General features: G+C 47.9%; 1 non-coding gene across 1 annotated transcript; it reads left to right on the top strand.

Annotated features, from left to right (window-relative positions):
* Positions 1-10,060: 10,060 nt before the first annotated feature.
* Positions 10,061-10,133, top strand: TRNAM-CAU (transfer RNA methionine (anticodon CAU)). The gene has a single exon. It is a non-coding gene; the product is annotated as a tRNA-Met (tRNA).
* Positions 10,134-10,186: the final 53 nt, after the last annotated feature.

Below are 10,186 nucleotides of genomic sequence, written 5' to 3'. Positions count from 1 at the left end.
CATGTTTTGCGTTTTTCAATCAAAGTTTAGGTGGGCAGTGGTATTTTATGTTGGTACTTGTGAGTTATCCGGGCGTCCGATTTTTAAATCGGGTCGGATCGGGACATCGCATCGCATCGGATGCGATGCGATGCGATGACCCGATTTTTCCATAGGAATCAATGTTAAAATGGACTGAGTCCATTTTAACATGGAATTCAATGGGAAAAAGGGGTCCTTTTCATACCCCTACTATCCAAGTGGGCATGGAGTTGGATATAAACCTGTGGCGAGCGTAGCGAGCCACCGAGCCCGAAGCGTGGCGAGCGTAGCGAGCCCCGCGAGGGGACACGGAATACCGTCCCCTCGCGGGGCTCGCTTCGCTCGCCACGCTTCGGGCTCGGTGGCTCGCTACGCTCGCCACAGGTTTATATCCAACTCCATGCCCACTTGGATAGTAGGGGTATGAAAAGGACCCCTTTTTCCCATTGAATTCCATGTTAAAATGGACTCAGTCCATTTTAACATTGATTCCTATGGAAAAATCGGGTCATCGCATCCGATGGTCGCATGCGATGCGATGCGATGCGATGCGATGCGATATCGTATCGCATCGCATCTGATTGTATGCCTTAACTTAAGGCATACAATCAAAAAATCGGACGCCCAGATAACTCACAAGTACCTTTATGTTATAGAAAAGCCTTAAATATATTAGACGTCACTTGAGATTACAGATCATAGTTACTTTGTACAGCAATGCAGCTTCCCATGTGGTGGTCTCCTCCTCCCAGCACTCTACAGAGAAGCTACAGAGACAAAGACTGTACAGCACATAAGCTGCAAGACAGATGGCTAACGGCATAGTTGGCAACATTCTGGCTGCAGGGGGCTGGGGTAGAGGTGAGGGGGTGGTATGGTGGCTGAGACATGTCATTACCCCCAGGAATCTAATTTTTATTCAGATTCCATATGCATGCCCAGCTTTGTGTGTTACAGTACAGTAGTGTACAAGGACCGCAGTGCGTCAGGCCCTTGTATATAACATACGCTTCCCTGCATGATGCCCCAGGCCCCACCTCCGAGTCCACCCACTTCTTCACAGTCTGTACTGCCGCTGCGACATTAAGTTTCTTTGCCTGGTTATAAGCTACTGACTTGGTATACCCATCTCCAGTCTAGGGAAATACATTTCACAGACTGTCACTATATCAACTTGAAATACTGGCACTGTTCTGACCCTCATTACACGTATGGAGTGTGTAACTATTCAGACAGCTTAACCAAGCACATCTTCTTTTAATGCACACTGAAACTTCTGGAACTTTAAACTTTTATTGATACAGACTGAAATTATTGTCCATATAATGTAGCTGTAATTATCCAGGGTACATCAATGTACATGTACAAGAGATCATGGGCAGGGCAGCCAAGAGAAATCCTGGGCCCCGGTACAACAACTTCCTGGGGCCCCCACGGAGGGTGCATATATATATATATTCTCACAGCACCTTATGCACTATATGTGAACTAACGTCCTGATGAAAAAGCTGCATCGCTTTGAAACGTCGAGCTGACACCTTTGTATGATTGCACTATAACTATATAAAAGTGGATATCATCCATAGCCTGCTGAGTGCCGCCTGGTCTTTTGGGGTCTACATATCTGGGATCTCCGGGGACCTATCCACTATACATTATTGCGAGGAAGGCACCCGGGCGCCTCACCATTATTAACGAGAGTGCTGACCAACCTCCATTGTCTCTCTCTATATATATACAAGGGCTCGACAAACAGGGACAGTGCGCTTGCTGAAGACTCGAACCAAAAATTTACACCGTAATGCCTATTACACGTCACACACCCATTACATATTATTCCACATGCCATAATGTCCGTTACACGTTATGTCACACACTGTATTGCCAGTACACATTATGCCATACACCATAATACCTATTACATGAGTTTGCGCTGCATTGGGAGGTAGTGCCGGAGCTGGGGTAGATGCTCCCTCTGCACTAGCTCCAATGCTCACTCCTGATGCAGCATAAGCTGTTGGGTCCGCTACGTGCACTGCGTACCTGCTCCCCCGTGATCTTATCTCAGACAGGTAGCTAGTAATAAATAATAATAATAATAATAAAGTTGATCCTAGACAGGCGGCCGCCATCAGTGCAGCTGTGTAGAGACTTGGCTGCCCTGCCCCTATAGTATATATGCATTGTGGGCAAGCTGACAGTAACAAATATGGCAGTGGCAGGGGACGGACAGACTGCTGAGCATGCCCTCATGCAGCAGCATGTTCTCCCATGAACCTTTTGGAAATCCAACTCTGCCAGACACCATTTTCTTCCTTCCCCTAATTCAAAGCAATTCAAAGCAGCAAATACATGGGTGGACTGACAGAGTCCAGAATAAACGTGGAAGTGAATACAGTATAACATAGGCAGCACCTTGAGGTCTTATAATACATTTGAAAGAAATCATGCAGGCCGGTTGTGACCAGCATAATTTTTATTAAACGTATTATAAGACCTGAGTGCTGCCTGTGTTATATACACTTCGCAACATATTTTGATTTTCTTTTCTTCATGCAACCTTTATCTGCCCCCCGGAAGCTGGTTACCTGGTGTTAGGAGAACATAGATGAGGCTGGCAGCAGAAGCCAGAGGCAGGTGCTGGGTGAATACTGAAAGGCAGAGGGACCTGGGATAGAAAAGGGAGGAGCTGGACACAGGAGAGGAGAGGAAGGGCCAGCCTGGAGTGGATCTCAACTATTGGCAGCTGGTCCCAGAGGAGGGGCCAGCTACTGTACCCATGAAGAATGGGGCTGTGTTGCTGTGCTGGAGCTCAGCGGTGTGAGTACTATAGCACTGTTAAGTGTCAGCAGTGCTGGGGAGGGAGAGGCTACAGGATTCAGCAGCCCACAGTCACAGCTGCCTAACTAACAGCAGCAGTGGCACTAGAGATTAACTGTGACCCGTGTAGCCCCGCCCCCTCCCGAAGCCCCGCCCCCGTGCACGCTGCCTGCTGTGCTGTGTCTCGTCTCATCACAGGGAGAGCAGCCGGGCATGTGGCACCCAGGCACCCTGCCCCATGGCTCAGCCCGCCACTGAGTGCAGTGAGGTCAGGCTCCCTGACCCTGAGCTCCTCCGTTCCACAGCACGCCACTTTCTTCTCTCGTGTGCAGGCTGCAGCATCCGGTCCGGCTGCTGCTGCAGTGTACAGTCACACAGGCAGACTGTCTCTCTGCAGAAGCTCCGCAGCGGTGGAAGCCTCTGCCACTGCCTGCACACAGTGACAGGCTGCCGCTGCGCTACCAACCCGGTCTCCAGTCCATTAATTGATCCCTGATTTCCCGTCCCGCAGCACACCCGCTGCCTTTAAAAAAAAAAGTGTGTGTGTCCTTGGACCCGGGCCCCCCTGACAGGCCCGGGCCCAGGTAAAATGTACCCGCCCCCCCTGCCTCTTGGCGGCCCTGATCATGGGTACACAATATATATGTTCTTCTTGTTATTGTGTGTGTGTGTGTGTGTGTGTGTGTGTGTGTGTGTGTGTGTGTGTGTGTGTGTGTGTGTGTGTGTGAGTGAGTGGTAAGAAGATATAAGCCTGTAGGGGTAAGCAGACCTGTAGTATAGGGATGGACATCGATGGTCGATGTTTCGGAAACATCGATGGTTTTCTTTCGATGTTAGTGTTTTTGCCATTTAATGGTGACCTTCCGATGTTTGTCACCATCGAATGCTAATCATTCGATGGTGTACCGATGGTGGCTTATTTTTTGTAATTCCCAAAAGATATGCCTCCCCTGGCTGCTGTGTCTGTGTCAGGGAAACTTCCTAGGTTCGTTGGAGGCTGTCTGACTTTCTCTCTGCTTCCCTCCCTCTCCCTCTCTATGGTTGCTGTAGCTGCTAGGCAACAGGGCCCACTGCTAGTTCTGATTGGCTCTCACTGACTCAGAGAGCCAATCAGAGCACTAACCTCACCCTGCAGCACCAGTCACTCAAACAGCAGCAAATTTCACAGACACACTGAGCTCTGGAGGATTCAGAGGAGGAGACGTCACTGAATGTTATACCAGCTCAGGCAAGCTACAATAATAATAAGTACACAATACAACTAGCTACAGATATCTGTGAATGTCAGTCACATACAACACTCATTAATATACTGCATTAGTATTACCAGGCAGCAACCACTATATGATCATCAGTGAAGTGTTGGTCAGAGATTGTCTGTTTCTGTGAATATAGTGAGGAACAATATACACAGTCCTGGGGTACCAGTGGAATGGACCAAGCTAAAGGTGCCCATACACTGCTTTGACGCCTCGCAGCAGTGTACGGACACCCGACAGCCTGCAAGGCACGGACGCATGCGATCCGTTGTGATGAATTGCATGCGTCCCTGCTTCCGGCCCGCCTCACCGCCAGGAGGAACGGGTGGACGGCCTGCCGGTCCGACCACCTGGTCGGGTCCGATGCGCACGGGACCCAACGGCATGTCAGTGAGAGGCGATTTGGTCCGATTTAACGTGGCGATTGGTCGCAATTGGCCAAAATCAGACCAAATCGCCTCAGTGTAGGGGCACCTTAACTGTTTTTATATATAGTGAACTATTTTTTTATATTACGTGACCTGGTCGCTCAGCGACTGAATTGCTGGTTATCAGTATTTTACTGGTGACCAGTGATTCTAGCAAGTTCCTGCGACCGTCGCTGGGCTGCGGTGGGAGCGCACACATGGCGAAGGTCGCTAGGTATCACCGGCAATATGGTCACTGAGCGACCATATAGCTGACGATGGAAGCTAGAATCGCCTAGTGTGTAGCATTATTAGTGGTGCCCCCTCAGATCCTGGCACCCTAGGCAGCTGCCTAATGGTAGAGCTGGCCCTGCTCTTTGCAATATTTATCTCACCATATTAATGATGTGATGACCACTGTACCATCATCTCCCTTATTTGTGTGTGTGTGTAGTTACACTTGCCTTAATAAATAGACATTTTCCTATCTGGAAAAATAGTGAAACCTAAAGCGAGTTAGTTTACAATTTATCTATTTTTATTACATTTTGATTACTTGCTGTTAAAGTGTTAATAATGTGTACAAAATGAATATACTACTTTATCATTGGGCATTGTGTGAATATTATATATGTATATTATACACACAATGTCCAGTGATAAAGTAATATGTTGCTCAGAGCCTGGGCCCTGTCACCAAACCCAATTACCACCTTACAAATGGCAATACAGGCTTTTGCGCATGCGCTAGTCATATAACTAGTTTTCACCATCGAATACTTTTGATGCGATGGTTAATTACCATCGCATCGAAAGTTTCAATGGTGGAAGTACTGCCATCATTTGATGGTTGGCTTCCGATGTCCATCCCTACTGTAGTAACACAGCTTCTCAGTATCTCATCCTAGATTAACTGAAGCAGTAAGTAAAATGGAGGATTTCACCCTTTGACCTGTCACATGGCAAAAGGCAGCTAGACATGGGCAAATGAACATAGATCTACAGTACATAGAATAAAGTAGACTTAAGCAGTAGAGTGCAGAACAGTGGCGTAACTAGATCCATGTGGGCCCCATAGCAAAAGTTTTTAAGGGCCCCTATTTATCACCTAATGCTGAAAAATGTATACAGCCCATGATACTTTGACAGGCAAAGTGGGCCCCTCTCAGCTCTGGGCCCCATAGCAGCTGCACCCCCTGCACCTATGGTAGTTACGCCCCTGGTGCAGAACATTACCTAATCACATAAATCACTGTCTACAAGATAATATGATCTCTAATAATGCTGTGGATACAGTACAGGCACTAAAGGTGCCCATACACCGAGCCAATTTGGGCCAATTGAGACTCAGGCAATCAATGACTGGCCAGTCATTTAAAAATATTCAGCAGCCGCATCTAGCCACCCGGCAAAATGCAGCTACAAGCTCCAGCCTTCCAGCCACCGCTGCTCGGACGGACGGACGGACCCCGCTGCCCGCTCTCCACCACCACCACCAGCTGGCAGGACCCCGCTTTCCTCCCCCTGCCGCCGCAATAAATTGCATGCAATTTATTGCATGTAAAAATGGCACATCAGGAGCCAGATCGCATGTGAGCCTCCCGGGAAGCTGCCGGGGGGCTCTGGGCAAACTGGTCCAACTTGTCCTTAGGACAAATCGGGGCCAGTATAGTTGCCTGGATATCACATTTTCAATGGCTATACCACACACAGCCTGGCAGCCATTGATGATGATGATTACTATGTATGGCTGTGTGTGGTACAATTTTCAAAGGGGGGAACGTCGGCGTATCTAAATAAATTTTGGGGTAAAAGGTAAAAAAGTCCCCTGACCCCTGGTTTATATAATGCAGAGATCACCAATATTATATACAACCTGGAGCATGGCTAGGATGATGCAATTCAGCAAGAATAGTCTGCTCTCTTCTGTGGGCCGGGAGGGTTACCTGATTTTCAGTACCCGGGTAATCTGGGAGAGTAGACGGGTATGGTTTACAGATGGGAATATTTAATTTTTATCAGTCATTAACCCTTCAATGTTGTAGAAGTACAAAACAGACCATGTCCTAGCAGGAGACAAACTGGGTCAATGATGGTTTGGTGACATCAGTGACAAGTTATTGTTTCATACTTTTGGTAAATCATGCCTCACATCTGTCCCAATTTTTTTTGCAGGACTGTCCCACTATCCCACCCACAGGCAAACCATAAAAGGCAAGAATATAACCTACTGGTGCCTGGTAACCAATTAGGTAGGAGGTAACATAAAATCAGCACATATGTGGTCACATGCTCAGATCCCGGATAGCTCAGTCGGTAGAGCATCAGACTTTTAATCTGAGGGTCCAGGGTTCAAGTCCCTGTTCGGGCGTTTGCCTTTTGTTCATATTTGCAGGACATAGAAAACCATCATCCATATTACATTTGAGTAAATTGCAAATAAGCTGTGTATATACGCTTACATTTTTCCCTGTTTTCAATTTGATTTCGCTTATAGAAGCAAAATCGAATCGAAACCTAATCAAATTTGAATTGTTTTTAGGACACTTTCGACTGGCATTCGATTCGATGCGTTCTCCCGTTTTCTCTATATCGAAAAGAAAAAATAGACTGTGCAACCAAGGAAATAACGAAATCACTCCAGTAAATCGAATGTGTACACTGCAGTGGTGGATTAGCCATGGGGCGATAGGGGCGGTCGCCCTGGGGCCCCCACACCCGCCACCCCACTGCTGTGGTGGCAGGTCACGGGTGGCAGACAGCGCAGTCTGGCAGCACAGGGTGGGTAGAGCTGGCGGGCAGGGGGTCCCTGCAGCATATGTGAAGTGAGCGTCTGCTGCAGGGACCACGCCACTCACTTCACATACGCTGCAGGGACAGTAGCGTAACTAATAAGTATGCGCCCCCCAGGGATGTGCAGTCAGGGGAGGCAGAGCCTCCCCTGTCATTTATGTTTAATATAATAATACAATACAAAGAAAATACTTATGACACATATTATGTGTCATAAGTATATGCTTTGTATTATTAGAATCATTTTTACTTTTTTTTTTTATTAGCTAAGGAGGCATCAACAGCGGTGCCTCCCGCTGTCTATATTAAAGTTACAGACACAGGGGCGGGCAGCGGGCAGGGCTGAGAACTGAGCTGTAAAAGCTCATTTAAAAAATGTGTATAGGCGGCACCTATAGCAGTGCCTCGGTGACAGGGACGTGCTTTTCTGCCTATATGAAAGTGATTGGACACAGTGGTGCTGTCTCAGTGACAGGGGAAGCTTTCATAAAGGCAGAAAGCACGTCCCTGAACGATGGCACTTCTATAGGTGAGGTGCCGCTTATACTGTAGCACAGTTTAGTTTTTAAGGTGGACGAGCCGTGCACCCGCTGCACAGCTCGTCTGCTGACTTGTATTGCCGGGGGTGGGGGGCGGAGCTGTGCCGAGCCGCTCAGCCGCCAGCTCCCGCTTATCTGGCCACCAGGCACCGGCACAGTCTGCTCTCCTTACTGTCAGGGGTCTCTTCTCCCTCCCGCCCGGCGCTATTGTTCTAGGTCTGCATGCCTGTCCCAGGACGCTGCAGTCACTGCTGCCTGGGTATCCGCGGTGCCTGGCTAAACGGTAATTTGGCGGGTGGGGGCTGTGTTTTTTTTAAAGTGGCATAAAGTGGCATACAGTAGGTGTTTATTTGTGTTAAGGGACAGACCGACGTGTGTTTGTGTTGTTGTGACAGAGGTGTGTATCTGTATTTGTGTAAAGTGACATGTGTGTGTTTGTGTAATGTGACAGGTGTGTACTGTTTCTGTGTGTTTTTTTAAATTAAGTATATTGGCCCAATGTACTGGCCTCTGAGTTCACTGGCTGTGTGGGGTGCTGGCTGAACTCAGAGGTTCTTTTAAAGAGGCAGACATTTACAAGGAAAAAACATGCATTGTAAATGATTGCCCTTTAAAAAAAAAAAAACTCAGAGTTCAGCCAGCACCCCACACAGCCAGTGAACTCAGAGGCTAGTACATTGGGCCAATACTGTATACTTCATTTAAAAATATACTTATTTTACACAAACACACATAAACCATACACACCTCTGTCACTTTACACACATACATACCTCTGTCACAACAAAAACACACAAGTCTGTCCCTAAGAGGCTAGTTAGTACATTTGGCTGCATGTTTTTTTGTGTTTTTTTTAAGTGAAAAGGTATGTGGGCAGACCCCATGGCGGGTTGGTGGAGCCAGCGGTGATGGGTCTGTGGCGAGCGCTGGGTCCAGGTTGTTTCCTATGTGGTTAAGAACCCCCCGTGCGGCCGGTACCTCCTGCCTTGCGGATCCTGGCTGTCTTGCGGGTCCCGGCTCTCCCGGCTCCTGCTGCTTATAAAAAAAAGTGACATTCGGAAAATGGCTGCCCCAATACGAAGGACAGTTTTTGAGGATGCTAGAGGCGGCAACCACTAGCATCCATCCATGGGACCAAATTATTCATATTGCGTCATTGTAGCCGCGCCCCTGCCATGCGATGCTTGAAATACCGGCGTTGCATGTGGGGGGCATGGCCACAAGGATGTAATCACGTTGGCCACAGACCCAAAATATGACTTGCCATTGTAGCTCCACCCACATTCTGCCCCTTCTTCAGTGGCACCTTATGCTTGGGGCGGCAGAATGGCTCAAGGAATCAGTGTGCCAATATGGGCCAAGTACAGTATAAATGTGTTGCCATTGACACTAGTGTGGTGACTATTGCAGACACAGCTATACCATCACAAGCCATATTGTGTGTGTCTGGGGACTGCTGCACATGTCAGCACTATGGACTGCATTCAGGTTGGATCGCACAATGCGCATGCGCAGACCAAAAACATTTGGCCTGAATTTGGAATCGGCCTCTTGGCACTTCCCCATATGATACATAGAAGCAGGACTATTTTTCAGCAGGCTCCAGCAGGAACTGAGGCCATTATTCTAGTTCACTCTTTCTGACAAAATATTTCTTAGATGGACAAAACCATGTGCACTGCAGGTGAGGCAGGTGTTACTTGTGCAGAGATAATTAGATTTGGGTGGGGTTTTACATCTGCCTCACCTGCAGTGCACATGGTTTTGTCCATCTAAGAAATATTTTGTCAGAAAGAGTGAACTAGAATAAGGGCCTCAGTTCCTGCTGGAGCCTGCTGAAAAATAGCCCTGCATAGAACATACCTCCCAACTGTCACGATTACAGCGGGACAGTCCCGATTTTCGGGTCCTGTCCCACTGTCCCACCCGCGGCAGGCATTGTCCCGCTGCGGGGGGTGGCAGTTGGGAGACCCCCCAATCTAGTAGAATAGACGCTGTGCGCATGCGCACAGCGTCTATTCTTGTATGAAAATGAGGTTGCGGCTAATTAGCATAAGCCGCACCCTTATTTGCATATGCCCCACCCCCTTTTGCGCGAGTGTCCCTATTTCTTTAGGACAGAAGTTGGGAGGTATGATAGAAGCCTAAACATGAAATGTTTATTTGATAGCAGCTATAGCATATACACATGATGTGGCATTATTCTGTACCATGTACAGCTGCCTCGTTAGCGCAGTAGGTAGCGCGTCAGTCTCATAATCTGAAGGTCGTGAGTTCGATCCTCACACGGGGCACATGTTTTGCTTTTTTCAATCAAAATGTAGGCGGACAGTGGTATTTTATTTTA

Source organism: Crinia signifera, chromosome 4 (assembly GCF_055691185.1).
Source record: "Crinia signifera chromosome 4, ASM5569118v1, whole genome shotgun sequence".
In the NCBI taxonomy this organism is placed as follows: domain Eukaryota; kingdom Metazoa; phylum Chordata; class Amphibia; order Anura; family Myobatrachidae; genus Crinia; species Crinia signifera.
This window is presented reverse-complemented; position numbering and strand designations above follow the sequence as displayed.